At 37.0% G+C, this 15,724-nt stretch overlaps 1 pseudogene; it reads left to right on the forward strand.

The window, feature by feature from the left end:
- The first annotated feature begins 4,333 nt into the window (after window positions 1-4,333).
- On the forward strand, window positions 4,334-8,120 carry LOC143382968 (large ribosomal subunit protein uL18 pseudogene; annotated as a pseudogene).
- The last annotated feature ends 7,604 nt before the right edge of the window (window positions 8,121-15,724 follow it).

Here is a 15,724-nt window from a genome sequence, read left to right on the forward strand (position 1 = left end):
CACACTTGATCCAGCTCTCCCCTTCCAGAGAAAAGTTGAGATTTGGTGATTACTTTACTCACTTTATTGAACCACAAAGATAGGCTATATAAGTAATGACATGATAGTTCACACTGCCACCATTTTCCCCAGTGGCTCACAGGTATCTAAAATGTTCCAGGTCTCATCAGTGCACCAAGACAAACGTGACAGAAGCCAGTCTCTTTGGCATCCCCTGAAAAAGTTGGAAACTTGTACATACAGTACAATTCTTTTCTTCCTCAGGAACTGAAATTTGGTGGTTTCCACCTTCTTGCTTTTCTGCTCTAGTTGAGGGGCTTAGCAGGTGCTTGCTTCCTAATCTAAATTGCCGTCTTTGTTCTCATATCTCCTAGATGTCCACAGCATGCCAGCTTCTTACTTGCTTCAAGATAGGAGAGAAGGAACCAGTCCCGTGGGTAGAAGCCAGTCACTGGAAAATTTGGAACGTTGGATACACAGTCCATCTCTTCCCCTCCCCATGAGGAACCTAGGATTTGGGGGTTTCAGCAGTGCACTCTGTGTTGAGCCTTGGGGAGGGGCTACAGGGCGTACTTGCTTGATAGATATCCTCCACACTGCTCTTTTTGTTCTCAGGGACTCCCACACAGGGTCCCTTCCTGTTAAGACTCAGATTCAGGTAAGAAGTAAATCAGACCAGACTGATGGGCAGCCCTCAGAACATTGGACTTGGATGTACAATTTAGACCTTTCCTTCCCTCCCCTGGAAGAAGCTGGTACTGCAGTTTCATAGTTCTCTGACACTGTGCTGGGAAAGGGCTTAGGGTTTCATGGGTTTTGCTACCAGCTTCAATGTGGCTAGTTTCGTGCTTCTTATGAAATAGGGTCTTCATTTTTCATAAAAAGACTTGTTCTGTGTTTCTTTGAATCTGTGTGTCCATGAGGGAAGGAAAGGCCAGAACTTACCATAGAATTTCTCTGAGGTCACTTCCCAGTTTTTCTTTCTGCTTGGCTTTCTTTTATTTCCTTCTGCTTTTTCCCTGCAGAACTGCATTTCCTCCCAACACTGTCATGTTCCTGGACTAGTTTGCCTACCTTATTGTATCCAGCATAATCAAATCTCACTTAGATCTATCACTGGCTCATATTCATGTACATGTTTATAAATACTTACCTATCTGAATTTGGCAGTTTTTACAAATTTGCTTTTCTGACTCAGTAACACATTGTGGGATTCTTTTTTTAACCAGGTATAGTTCTATTTTAATGGCTATTAACATTTCATTATGAAAGTGCACCAGTATTTTCTTCTTTTTCCTACTGAAGGTGGGTATCCTATCTCTAGTTTTTTCCCCACTACAAACATTGGCATTGGCACATGTGGTTTCAGATATTGAGGCTTTTATTTCTATGATAATTTTCAGGAGTGGAATTTCTTAGCCAAAAGGTTTTTCACCACCACACTTTCCTAATACCTTCCTTTACTGATTATTGGTTGAAAAGCTGGGAGTGAAAATAAATTTTTTCTTTCTTTTATAAACCAAAAATTTTGACAACCAGCATGCTGAGTTTCCTTGTGAGCTGAACTGTGGTCACTAATTTGGCCAGTGTTTTGCCTGAATTTTGGTTTGTTTAGAATTACAATCTATATGCAATTGTAGCTAGAAGTATTTACAGTTGTTTTCATGTGGATACATGTTAATATATATATATGCACACACACACACACACACACATATATATACACATGTATATATGTGTGTGTATATATATACACACACACATATGTATATAATCATACATACTTAAACAAAGTAAAGGTAAATTTCTCCTGATATTTGATGCTTAAATTTTAAATAGATGAAAAATAATATAGTTTACAAATTTTTTTTTGTCACAATGTTTTAAGTTAGAAGGGTTACATGGAAAGACCACAAGATATATTTTTTTCTTTTTATTTCACGTTGTTCTGGCTCTAAGATTACAGAATTTCTTCCTGAAGATATTTTTTTCTTTTCATTTCACGTTGTTCTGGCTCTAAGATTACAGAATTTCTTCCTGGATTCTATTTCAGAGTTAACTTCATCAAATATATTTTAAGCATCTAACCTAAATCCTCTTGTTTTTGTTTTCAGCTGTTTTTATTCTGTAGAGCAGGATCTATGACTTTTGGGGTCACATTAGAAACGTGACCCACATAAGACCCTTATGAGTCCCCAAAACCAAGTCACTAGTGAGAGATCAAGCAGAAAGGAGAAAGCTGGTTTGAAGATCTTTTGTAGGACTTGGATTTATGTGCTCATTTGCATAAGAAATACTAAAATATGATATTTAATTAGATGTAAACTGAACTTCAACAGGAAGTAAGACCACATTTTATTTGGAGATTACATCTCCACTGGGCTATAAAATGACTTCTGGCTGGGCACGGTGGTGCTTGCCTATAATTCTAGCAGTTTAGGAGTTTGATGCAGGAGAACGTGAGTTGAAAGCCAGCCTCAGCAAAAGTGAGGTGCAAAGCAACTCAGTGAGACCATGTGTTTAACTAAAAATAATATAAAATAGGGCTGGGATGTGACTCTGACTCAGTGGTTAAGTACCCCTGAGTTCAATCTCCAGCCCTCCCACCCAAAAATAAAAAATAAAAGATAAATGACATCTGTTTCTATCCTTACAAAGCTGTAATCGAGGAGTGGGATAGCTGGGTTAAACTGGTTTCATTCCAAATTTTCTAAGGCATCTTTATACTGCTCTTCAGAGTGGTTGCACCCATTTGCAGTCTCACCAGCAATGTATGAGTGTACCTTTTTCCCCACATCCTCACCAACACTTATTGTTGCTTGTACTCTTGATAACTGCTATTCTGACTGGAGTGAAATGAAGAGTAGTTTTGATTTGCATTTATCTAGTAATTGAGGTATTAAACATTTTTTTCATATATTTGTTGATCAGCTGTCTTATCTTCTTCTGAAAAGTGTCTGTTCTGTTCCTTAGCCCATTATTGATTGGGTTATTTATTTTTTTCTTGTTAAGTTTTTTGAGTTCTTTATATATCCTGGAGATTAGTGCTCTGATGTATATGTAAAGATTTTTCTCCCGCTCTGTAGGCTCTTTCTTCACATAATTGTTTACTTTGCCAAGAAGAAGCTTATTAGTTTGACTCCATACCATTTATTGATTCTTGATTTATATTGTTGTGCTTTTAGGCAAAAAAAACCCCCACTTCATTCTTCATATGTACCAGAAACATATTTGAGGTTTACAAAAGAGAACTGTCCTTTTTGTGCCTGATTACTAATTACTGTGTGTCGTTAAAATGTCCTTTGGTCAAAGTTGGTCACATGCCCAACTCTGATTCAAGGTGGAAATGCAGGCTCTGCCTATGTATGGAAAGATCTGCAGTGTCACATCACAAGGGTGTGGAAGGATGGAGGGGAAATGTATATCTGCCTATGGTCATTGCAAGCAGTTTATATCCTGGTCAGGTATGAAATCAATATGATGTTTTTATGAGAAGGAAAAACATTTTTATGATAAATAGAAAATTTGCCTGTCATAAATGCATGAGAATCAGTAGCATGCACTGCACTTACTGACTTGAGGTTGAGCATTAGTTGACCTTGAGACAACTCAAGGGAAAAAACAACTATTCAATGTGAATTGATCTTATTCCCACATAAACGGTGAGAACAGACTCCACAGTCTTTGGTCCTGTTGAAATGTTTCTGTTGATTTTTGTCCTCCTTCTTTTCCTATACCATGCTAGTGTGAGATACACATTTTATTATGACTGAATGTAAAAACAGCAACGTGTCTGTCCTTCTTTAGGTGTTTGCCCAGCTATTGTGAACATGGGGGTGAATGTTCCCAGTCCTTCTCCTTTGATTGCACTCATGTGGGCTGTGCAGGAGCTACCTGCCATTCCTGTAAGTTACACAACCTATTGCCTCTCCTTTCTGTTCTGATTTCCTGTTCATTATTTTGTGCATAAGTGTTTGTGTCTGTGAACCCCTGTACCAGAAGACAAGAAGCAAAAGTTTTTTTACAGACTCATTTTTGGCTGGTTTATTTTTAATCAATTTTATTTCCCAATGATGTTAAAGTAACTTTAAAAATTCATAACATCAAATACAAAAGCATAGAGAGAAAAAAAGGCAAAAGAAAATAACCAGCAAAGGTAATATAAGTGTAGTAAAATAAAATATAGAAGGAAGTTAAAACTAAATAAACTGCATCCAGAACACACAATGGGATATCTTGTTCTCTTCCTCAATCTGAGCACACATATAGTTCTCAGTTCTTGTCTTCCAAAGATAATGTGTGGCCAGAATATCAACATATAATTGAATGAGGAATGCCTCAGAAGTATGAGAAGAGGTGCAAATGTGGCCGTACTTCTAGATAATGAGAAAACAGATAAACTTTCAGGTCCTGGCCAGTCTTGCTCTTGTTTGACGGTGAAGGAGATGGAAAGAATTAACACATCTGCAGAATTTACCATATGCCTGCCCAATTTTAGTCCTCTGCATTTTTATTTTTTTTTTTTTTACTGTTCTTGCAACTGTTTTTTTTTTTTTAATTGCTTTTATTTTTAAAATACATGATAGTGGAATGCATCATTCTCTGCATGTTTTAACTTCTTGAATCCTCAAAACAAGCATAGGAGGTAAGAGTTATTATTACCTACATTTGCACTTGAGGGAGGAAGGAGGCTTAGGAGATTAACATGGACTCACAGCTCTGAGCCTGGAGCCAGGGCTGTCAACCATCACTTATCTTCTTTCTCAAGAATTAGTCTCTGTCAGGTTTCAAGCTAACAAAACTTTACTGACTACTAATTATTAGCTTTTAGAAACATATGATTGAGCCCCTGAAATTCTCATGGTTTTCTGATTATTTACTTTTGTTTCTATTCATTTAGGACTTTTTATTTGTTTGTTTTAATTCGTATGACACTTTTTTTTTAAGATATATAATTTATTTTTTTATTTTTTTATTGGTTGCTCAAAAGGGGAAGTGCTGTGGAGATGGGATTCCAAACATCAAGAGTGTCGTATGACACTTGGTTTTTAGAGGAGGAGCATGACATTTCACTACTGCCTCCTTCAGTCCCTTCCTGTTGGGGCAATACCACCATTGTACCATTAAAAAGTCTTTTATGAGCCTGGCACATTATGCATACCTGTGGGAGAATGAGACAAGAGGACTGCAAGTTCAAGGCCAGCTTTGGCAATTCAACAAGACCCTGAGTGATTTAGTGAAACCCTGTCTCAAAATAAAAATTATAAAGGACTGGGGATATAGCTTAGTGGTGGAACACTTTCTTAGCATGTGCAAGGTCCTGGTTTTAATACCTAGGACTGGGGAAAAAAACTATTCCATGTGAATTAATTTTATTCACACGTAAACGGTGAGACATAATGTAGAGAATGGATTGTCACAAATCTAACTTTGTAGGAACTGAATCCCAGGGAGCTAGTGTGTCAGTTTGGAATGAGACCCCTGGGTTTCCAGATGTTAGAGTTCCACAGAGAAGCAAAAGAAGGTGACTCACCCCCTGCATATCCAGTGATCAGATCCATTTGTATGTTCATTTATTTTTACTCTGCTAGGTAAGAATTTATTAAGGAACTTCTCATTTAAAAGGGGCTGGACATCTGATCTCGGAAACCTTGGGTTAAGGATGTGGCCACAGGTGCAGAGTTAGGACTGAGATGGTTTCTTTTACTTACAGCCTCTCCCATCACACTAGAAAAGTTTCTTAGACAAAGCAGATACCCACTAAATATGTTTGGTATCAGTAGCTGTTATCTAAACATAAATCCAAGTAACCATGAGAAGAAAAACTTGACTGATAAATGTAAAGGGTCTTCCTCCTGTGGCCCATGATTTGTTTTATTAACTGATTTTATTTTATTGTGATTCTTCTATGGGTATATCAAAGGAAAGTTAAATATTGCCAAATCAAAACCAAGTGATCATGGGGCCATTATTTTTTGGTGAAGTACACAACAGGGATTGAAGTTCCAAGTATAAAATTAATGCATATATACATTCCCATTTAGGTTAAATTTTTCCTAATCATTCTTCCTCTTCCTTTGTTATTATAGGCAATTTGAGCCCCAGCCCAAATGTGTGTATGCATCACTCTGGGCTATTTTCCTAGGCGGTTATTAGCATGTTTACTTATAGAAATGTGAATGTAAGTGGCCAAAATCCAAGCATGATGGGAAAACAATACATGTTGTCTGTACTTTTATCAGTTGGAGATGGTACTAGTTGGACTCTTGATTTGGAGGCCTCTGGTTGTACACACTGGACCCTTGATCATATTTAACAAAAATTTTTTCTTTTGTAATATCCTTGAACTAAACAGACATTTCTGTGTCCTTTTATTCTGTGAGATAAGAGAAAAATAATTTTTATACACATCCCTGGATCATTCTTAACTATTTGAAATGAGGGGAATACACACACATATATAATATATACCCATACATATAGAAACACAGTGGTATATAAATGCATACTTTGTGTGAGTGTGTGTGTATATGTGTATATATACACACTCACATATACATAGAGAGAGGGAGAACAGTCACTGTGGAATGGCCTAAGTTTGTATCCTCAGTTCTACTAGGATCTCTTGTCTTGGTGTCACTTGCATAACCACTGCCCAAGTCTGTCTGTATGGACACCTCATCTGATGATTTTGCATTTCTTTTCTGGTAGCTGTGGCCTGTATTTGAGGCTTTCTGAAGGGTTTTCCCATCAAGACAATGTGTGATTCACACAGGAGATGTTATAGATTGACTATTCATTTAAAATTATGCTAAATATCAATTAGTTTCAACATGTGGAGATTTTAATCACTTGCCGTTTATATAGCAAAGCATTTGTTGTACAAATTAAAAAATTGTGAATTAGGATAAATTAAAATTAAAAAGAGACATAAAATATTTTTGTTTAATTTTTTGATAATCATTTGCAAAGCATTTAAGAAAGTGTCTTTTAAAAATGAACTTAAAAATGTTATGAAGAGCTTTTCTCCCCTGTAGTGCTGTTGGGCCTGCAGGTCTGTGTGGATCCGCGGACCCGGGCTCTGTTCCGCAGGATGGGGTTTCTTTTCTTTTCTTTTTTTTTTTTTAGAGAGAGAGAGAGAATTTTAATATTTATTTTTAAGTTTTTGGCGGACACAACATCTTTGTTTGTATGTGTTGCTGAGGATCGAACCCGGGCCGCACGCATGCCAGGCAAGCACGCTCCCGCTTGAGCCACATCCCCAGCCCCAGGATGGGGTTTCTTAAAGTTGTCAAGAAGAGGGCATAACTGATTACTATGCTCGGAAACGCTTGGTGATCCAGGACAAAAATAAGTACAACACACCCAAATACAGGATGATAGTTTGTGTAACTAACAGAGATATCATTTGCCAGATTACTTATGCCCATATAGAAGGGGATATGATAGTCTGCACAGCATATGCACATGAACTACCAAAATATGGTGTGAAAGTTGGCCTAACAAATTATGCTGCAGCATATTGTACTGGCCTGCTACTGGCCTGTAGGCTTCTCAGTAGATTTGGTATGGACAAGATTTATTAAGGCTAAGTGGAGGTTACTGGAGATGAATACAGTATGGAAAGCATTGATGGTCGACCTGGTGCCTTCACCTGCTATTTGGATGCAGGCCTTGCTAGAACTACAACTGGCTATAAAGTTTTTGGGGCCCTGAAGGGAGCTGTGGATGGAGGCTTGTCTATCCCCCATAGTACCAAACGATTCCCTGGTTATGATTCTGAAAGCAAGAAGTTCAGTGCAGAAGTACATTGGAAGCACATTATGGGTCAGAATGTTGCAGATTATATGTGTTATCTAATGGAAGAAGATGAAGATGCTTACAAGAAACAATTTTCTCAGTATATAAAGAACAACATTACCCCTGACATGATGGAGGAGATGTATTAGTAAGCTCATTCTGCTATATGAGAGAATCCAGTCTATGAGAAAAAGCCCAAGAGAGAAGTTAAAAAGAAGAGGCGGAACAGTCCTAAAATGTTCCTTGCCCAGAAGAAAGATCGGGTAGCTCAAAAGAAGGCAAACTTCCTCAGAGCTCAGGAAAGGGCTGCAGAGAGCTAAAACAAAACAGTTTTTCTATGAAGTTTTTTCAGATACAGATAATAAACTTATTGAACCAGAAAATAAATGGCATGAAGAGTTGCTAATGTGAATAGTTCAACTATTGGAAAAATGTGTTTTAACATAAATTTTTTTAAGTAAACAAAAGGTATAATTACTAAGTGAAGTGTTAAAAAATTAATCATCATTAGATAATAACAGCATTTAGGCAGATTAAGCCAATGCACTTGAAATCCTTGGACTAGACTAGAATAAATCTAATTTGTTTGATTTTGAAAATAGGGATGTGTAGGATTCTGATTCAGAGTAGATATCCTCAAATTTTTCACTCTGTGCCTCTGAATCTACCTGCTGCAGAGTTGAGATGGAAGGACACTCTCTGAGAGAAGACATGACCAAGAACGATGCAAGATGAGCCTCATGGGAGAAAAGTCCCACTCCATGGGCAATACGGAGAGTTCCATTCCCTCAATGCCCCTCTGTAACACTGTGACTTCTTTGCAGTTCTATACGAGTGGTCATCTGAAGCCTGCATGTAAGCACAGTGGAAACTCTTCAGGCCTCTACTACATTGACTTGGATGGAAGTACCCCTCTCGGATCAGCTCTTGTGTACTGTAACATGACAGGTATGTTAAGCTCTTCTGTAAAAGTTAAATTCCTATGGGTGTTTGCTCTGTGCAAAACCAAAATTAAGAAATTCAAGGATTTACTGAGTTGACATGCTTATTTAGATGTGCATTGTGATTGTAATGTGGTAGCCAAGAAGTATTTTTAAAAAGTTAGAAAACAGGTAAAATGTGGGGGTTAATGGTTGTGTCCTTATTTTCTGGAAAAGTTCTTTCCTTGTGAAATAATACCAATAAGTCTTTGCTTATTAGTTTAAAAGAAAAAAGGATAAATGATTTTTTTACATCAATAAATGTCAAACACTTCAGAGAATCTTTACTCTTTTTTCCTATGATGATGGAGATGGAGCTTGTGGCCTCACATGTACTAGCAAATGCTCTACAGCTGAGCTTCATTCCCAGTTCTCTATTCACTTTCTAAATTTATGAAAATGTCCTTTGCTTTCTTTTGAATCTTTCAAAAATATTTTATTTTATTCTCTGGATTTATTGAGATGTAATTGAGGTGTAATTGACAAATAAAAAGATATATATTTAAAACAGATAACCAGATATTTTGAAATATGTATACATGGTGAAATGCTTGCCCTCATTAAGCTAATTAGCATAGCCATCACCTTATGCCATTTATAATTCTTTCATTCTTTCTTTGATGAAACAGTTGAGATCTACTCTCCTAGTAAATAGTAGGTAAACACTACAGTGTTGTTATTATAGTCACCATACTGCATATTATATTATAGGAGCTTTTTTATTCTCCATATTTGAAACTTTGTACACTTTGACCAAAATCTCTCCATTTCCTCCTTGCCCAAGCCCAGACAGGGCCATTCTACTCTGTACTTCTAAGGGTGTCTTGTTTACATCTATGTAAGCACATAAATTTTTCTGGAAGTTAATAAATGTTCCTAAATCATACATACTGTATGTAAGCATATATTTATGTGCAACAATGTGTTACCTAGAAAATAATTGTGTGGTAGATAGCAATAATACATGTTGTACACAAATCCTTGACTCTTCCTATTTGATGCCTGCTTCTCAGAAGAACTAAATTATCAAGTCTAGTGAATGACAATTACCCTTAACTTAATTGATGTGAGCCACAGTCTCTTTGAATATATAGCTCCTATCCATTTCTTTGTAACTGTGTCTGTGTGTACCTCGCCTCCTCAACATTGTTTCACCAACCAAAAAGGAATGTCCCTCCTTTGGGAAACTGTTTCTGTACTACCTTGGTGGTATAGAAACAGGTACTTTAACCTCTGCAGAATTTGAACCTGCACATTCTGAGATAATGTTAAGAAAAATATCAACTCTAGATGATACTAAGGTAATTATGAGTTAGCTATAATTTGGTATTCCTATTATTATTACTATATACTGCCCTAATTGTGTTGCAGTTTTCTACAAGGAGGGAATTATGCATGGGTTAACTTATGAGGGTTTGCAAGGAGCTTTAAAAAAAGCCTGATATAGTTTATATACCTACTACCTCTTCATAGGTAAAACAAAGTCTGAACATTTTGACAGTGGTTAATCGTGTGATGTGATCAGCATTAGATTAGATACATCTTCCTGTTTGAGAATGTACTAGCAAAATGTGGGAGCTCTTGGGGCATTGCTATAGATGTGAGTTCAGCTGTTTTAGGATTTGGGGGAAGCATTTTATTATCAATACTGACTGAAACATTGCAGTGTGATTGCAGAGAGAAATGCACTGGCTTCATTTTACCAAAAGATGAGTGATCAATAAAATATGTGGGGAAACAAACAAGGAGATCTTCCTAGATGTTGTCAATGTCAGTGGTGATACCAGGCTTCCAAGTTATTCAGAGTCTTCTTTGTTTTGCCTTCATTATTGTAGATCAGGTGGGAACAACTAAAACTTTAAAAAGATAGTGGCATCCCAATTATACATTTCTCTTTTATTAGTTAGGTGCTTAACTATCACTGAAGTCTAGGGCATGCTAAAGATTTTCATTATTTTGTCTTGTGTTAACCCTGTGAGCAGAGTCCATGTCCACTGAAAAATCCCAAGATCCATAGAAAAGTAGAGAAGATCCCAAGAAAACATTCCATGATCAGGAATGTTTTGGTGTCCAAATTTAATTTGTTAATGAATTGTTAGCAGGTGCTATGGTTTGGGTGGTGAATGTCCTCCCAAAGGCCCATGTATGAAAGACTTGTTCCCCAGGCTGGCAGTGTCAGGAACCAAAAGAACATTATGAAAGTGGTCCCTAGTGAAGACCTTCTTGTCACTGCAGACATACTCTTGAAGAAGATTGTGGGACCCTGGTCTCTTCTTCTTCCTCTTTTGATTCTTGGCTTGATTATAGCAGTTTGCTCTGCCAGGCATTCCCCAGCATTGCCATCTGGCACACCCACTAGGACCCAAAGAGTGAGGTTCTCCTGTTTGTTAAGTTGGAAACCCCTAAACTGTGAGCTCAAGTGGATCTTTTCTCTTTATAAGTTAATTATTTTTAGTGTTTTACTGTGGTGACAGAAAGATGACTAACACAGCAGGCTTAGTGAGGAATTAAAAAAAAAGAAGTAAAGAAAGAATAGCTATTCTTTGATGATTGTCCTACCATGACCCCACATCTTTTTTATACTGGCATTTGCCTGGAAAGAGCCCTTCCTTCTCCCACTTGGGGCAGCTTACTCTGGCTGGTTTTTTTGTAGCTTCTAATAGTAGTTCCTAAACAGGCATGCTTGTGCCTCTGCCAATGGGAAATGCAACAGCATGTCCCTTAAACTGTGCCAGAGGGGGAAAATGCAGATGCTGCAGAGAAGTTTATTTTGCTGTTCTTTCTTCCAACAAAGAAAATTCCACAGCCTTACCATGAAATGAGACTTGGTGAACAATAAAAATACAAATACTCAGAACCTGGCTAGGTCTGTAGCCTGCCTGGCAGTTGCCTTAAAAGTCCAGCATGTCTAGAGTGATAACTTTGGGTCTTTAGATGCTTCTTGACCCAGTCTCTTCATTTACTAAACATAGAAATTGAGGCTCAGAGAAATTCATTTTTTTTCACTTTTCCAAGATTATAGATAATAAGCCATACTTTCTATTGAAAATGACATGGTGTTCTGTTCATGTCTCATTTTATAAGTATATGCATAGTGTTCTCCATCAACAAATGATTTTGCTGTAATGGCTTATGGTAGGTTGAAATTCAAAGGTAGACACTAATAATAATAACATCTTATGTGAACTGAGCATTTGGGTTATGTCAGGCCTGGAAAGAGATCAAGCACATATGAGATTGCCTCAAGAGAGCAGAAGTCCTTCCATGTGAGATAGTAAAAGCCCTAATGTATGGATGAGCAGACCCCCATAATTTTATTCAATGTGATTTATTAAGTGAAATGACCACCCTGTAAATGTCCATGGGAATGAGCCTGTGCAGAAGAGAAAGCTTTTAAATTGGCCTTGCAGGAGAGAGCTGTTGAAGCTGATGAGTGATAGGAATATCTTGATGCATCTCATAGCATCTTCCTGTGCTGAAAATATTCAGGTAAATCATGGAAAATCCTAAGATTCTAGAACTATTGCAAGAAGGACAGTCCTTGAAGGGTCCTAATATAAATACTGATTTAGAAGGACCCGTATTTGTGGGGTCATGACGGGTGCCACTGCTGGGCTTTCCCATGGATCTGGGGTCAGAGCTGAGATCTGAAGGCGGTCATTTAGGACCTGAAAGCTATCACTTAGAGCTGACACACCTTCACCTCAGTAAGGCACAGATACCAAATCATTCTTTAAATTGACCTTGCAGAAGACAGCTATTGATGACAACAGACAAATGGACAACATGGTAGGTCCCAATAACTCTGAGACTTAGGATAGAGACATAGTGGGTTGACCAATGTCTTTATGTGCACTTGAATGTCCATGATCTAGTTCTATTCCTCCTGGAGTTTTGTCATATGAAATATAGGTTAGGGCTTAGTTGCAGGAGGTACCTAGGAAGCCCTCAGACCTCTGCCATCTTTGAACAACTTAACTAATTCAGAAAAGCTCAATGACTAGCACTAGGTTACCCAGAAATGTGTGGTGGAGTTGAATTATTTTGTTAAGTTGGGCAAGTACATTTTTCTAGGCCTCCATTGCCCCAACTGTAAGAGAGTTGGGCTGAATAAAGGATATCACTCAACTCTAATCTGTGTTTCTCTCTGAATAGGAACATGGTGGAAGAACTTCTGAGAAAGCTCTCATGGGGCTGTACTTCTCAGAGGCACAATACAGTGACCAACTTTTCCTTGTAGATGCAGAACGGCTGCTAGTGATTTTTGTCAGTGAGTCCCTATTCATGATACTGAGCATAGGTTTCTTGACCAGTTCTTCATCTGAAGATAGAATATGACAATTTACATCATCTGGACACATTGCTCTCCTAGTGTTCTCTGAACTTGTACCCACCTTCCCCATCAGAGGAAATGTGGCAGGTGGCTTCATCTCTAGAGAGGTACTGTACTGTGTAGAAATGTATTGGACTTCTTTTTTATGAACCTTTTCTTGAATCAATTTCCAAAGTGACAGAATAAATTTCCATGATTGACAGATTCATCAATTGTAAAGACATCATATTTTTTTTAATGAAATCTTTCTTTTTTCCTTTTGGGGAGGTGGACATGAGCATAGCAGGTGTGCTTTGGATATATGTTTATCTGAATGCATAAAATAAACATGTTTCTTTGTCATCAAGCCACTTGTTTTCCTGTAAATGTTCCTTACATAGCTCAAAGGTGTATTACTTGGTGTGGAAAGTTTCAAAAATTGGAAAGCAGACATAATTTAGCAAAATAAATAGAAACCAATGGACATTATATGATGCAGGGTCAGTGTTGTTGTTTGTATGTGGCTTAAGCAAACCAAACCATCAAGTTAAATTACTGCAAGTTCATTTGCCTGAACTTTAGAGGGTGGATTAGGAGCTGCCAGTGGTCACTGTGCATGATGAAAGGGGCTCCAGCAAGTTGGAGGAACATGTTTTCATGTAGTTGGATTTAAGGATAGTTCAAAAATCCTTTAAAATTTTGTTCACAGTTAAAATTAATTTCCTCAGTTTTAATTTGCTGTTCAAACTACAGAGCAGCTACTTGTTGTTCCAAGGTGGTAGTCTCTTAAATTCTTTGGTCTGTTTGTTCATCCTTGAAAGCTAAGGACAAATTATGTGATCTCAAAATTCTCTTATAGGTAGTATTTTTTTTTTTTTGAAATTTGTGACAGTAATGTGTTATGGAAATGGTGTGTCTTACTTGGGATTTTTTAAATAATCTCACTATAAAGGGCAATCATTTAAATTATGATTTTTTTTCAGAAGAAGAGTTTGAGAGATTACTTTTAATCTTCTCCTCTTCTGTAGTTGAAAGAAGAGATTTCTTTTCTTATATTTTAACCATGCAAGACCCTGAATCTATCACACTGATCACTAGCCTACATGATCTGTTCATGCACATCATTTTTCTTTATGCCAAAAAACATGAAAATAAATGAGAGTTGGCATCTTAATTTATGAATTCCTAAGCCTCACATTCTTCTACCTATTTTCTTTTACACTGGTAAATCTTTCTTTGGGTGGAGTAGGTAATCACAGAAAATAAATGCCAAGCTCACTTATGTAATTTTTCATGAAAATGTTGAAATATAAATTGCCCAGTGAAAATGTGATTAAAAGAGGAAAAAAACAAACTATGGATTTCAAGGGGGCTGTAGGAATGATTATAGCCTCCTTTAGCCAACAGAGAGAGTGAGATGACCTCTTAAGTCTTTTTTTTTTTTCTTAATGCCATTGAATATAAAATGGACATTAGTTCTGCTAGTTCAGTTTGTTCTGATTCTTGCTAGTTTTGAGATATTTTATAACCTTGCTCTTCACAGTCTTTGAGCCAGAGTTCTTTTCCCTGGCCCTTGGAGTTCTTGATTTCTGGTTGTATCTGCTGCATTTCAGGCCTGTGTACACAAAACAGCAATGTGGCTGTCAGATTTGTCCCTTGCTACATGGTATGGAAGATGAGCCAGCCATTAGGTCCCCACAGCAGGGTCAGAGTTCTGTGGGGACTTCTTAGGGGATTTCTGGCAATATTGTTTTGATATTTTAATTTTGTTCATGGAGAAACCATACCATTGCATTTGTTCATTTAGCAGCACAAACTCTACACAACTATTTTGTGTCTTCAGTAATTTGGAATGTTTCTATATAGAGAGAAACTCATCATTTTACCAAGTTCACATAGAGAGGTGGTCATATGACTTGATGTTCTAGACAAGAGTTAAGGCAACTTCAAGTCTCCTTTATACCACTGAAATATAGGCCCTTTACATCATGTAAACTTTTGTACCTTTATGTTATAAGATGAATTGGGGGAAAAGTGAGAGAAGTCATACGTTTTTTTATTCTGTAAACATTTTGGAATGCATTTTAATTTTTTCTAGTTTCCTTCATTAAAAAAACAGGTATTATAACAGAGATCTGTCAGAATTTGTCACCCGACATTTGTGTCCCCATGGTTATTACCTGTAATAGATATATTAGATGTCAAATGTCTCATGTGTTTTAGTGTTGACCATAGAATGAGTTGCTGATAGCTTATTGGTCAGTTTTAGTCAAAAATATTTATTTTAAGGCTGGGGCTGTAGCTCAGTGGTAGAACACTTTCCTAGTATGCACAAGACCCTGAGTTTAATTCAGGACCTGAAAAGAATTATTTTATATTATGTTTCATGATCATATAGGCTTTTTGTTTCTCAAATGTGTCTGTTATACATACATTTGATTATCTCAGGAAAAAGATATTCAATTTAGAAAGGACTATGCTTATCAAAAAGATAAATATTCATAACTTATGGTATTATATCACAAAAATTCAGAAATGGACCCTTTGGCAATGTTGACTAAATTGTCAAACAGATTTCACCAAAGATAATTACTGCAAATATATGGTAATGTAAATTTCAAATTTTAACATT

Source organism: Callospermophilus lateralis, unplaced genomic scaffold (assembly GCF_048772815.1).
Source record: "Callospermophilus lateralis isolate mCalLat2 unplaced genomic scaffold, mCalLat2.hap1 Scaffold_1246, whole genome shotgun sequence".
Classification (NCBI taxonomy): domain Eukaryota; kingdom Metazoa; phylum Chordata; class Mammalia; order Rodentia; family Sciuridae; genus Callospermophilus; species Callospermophilus lateralis.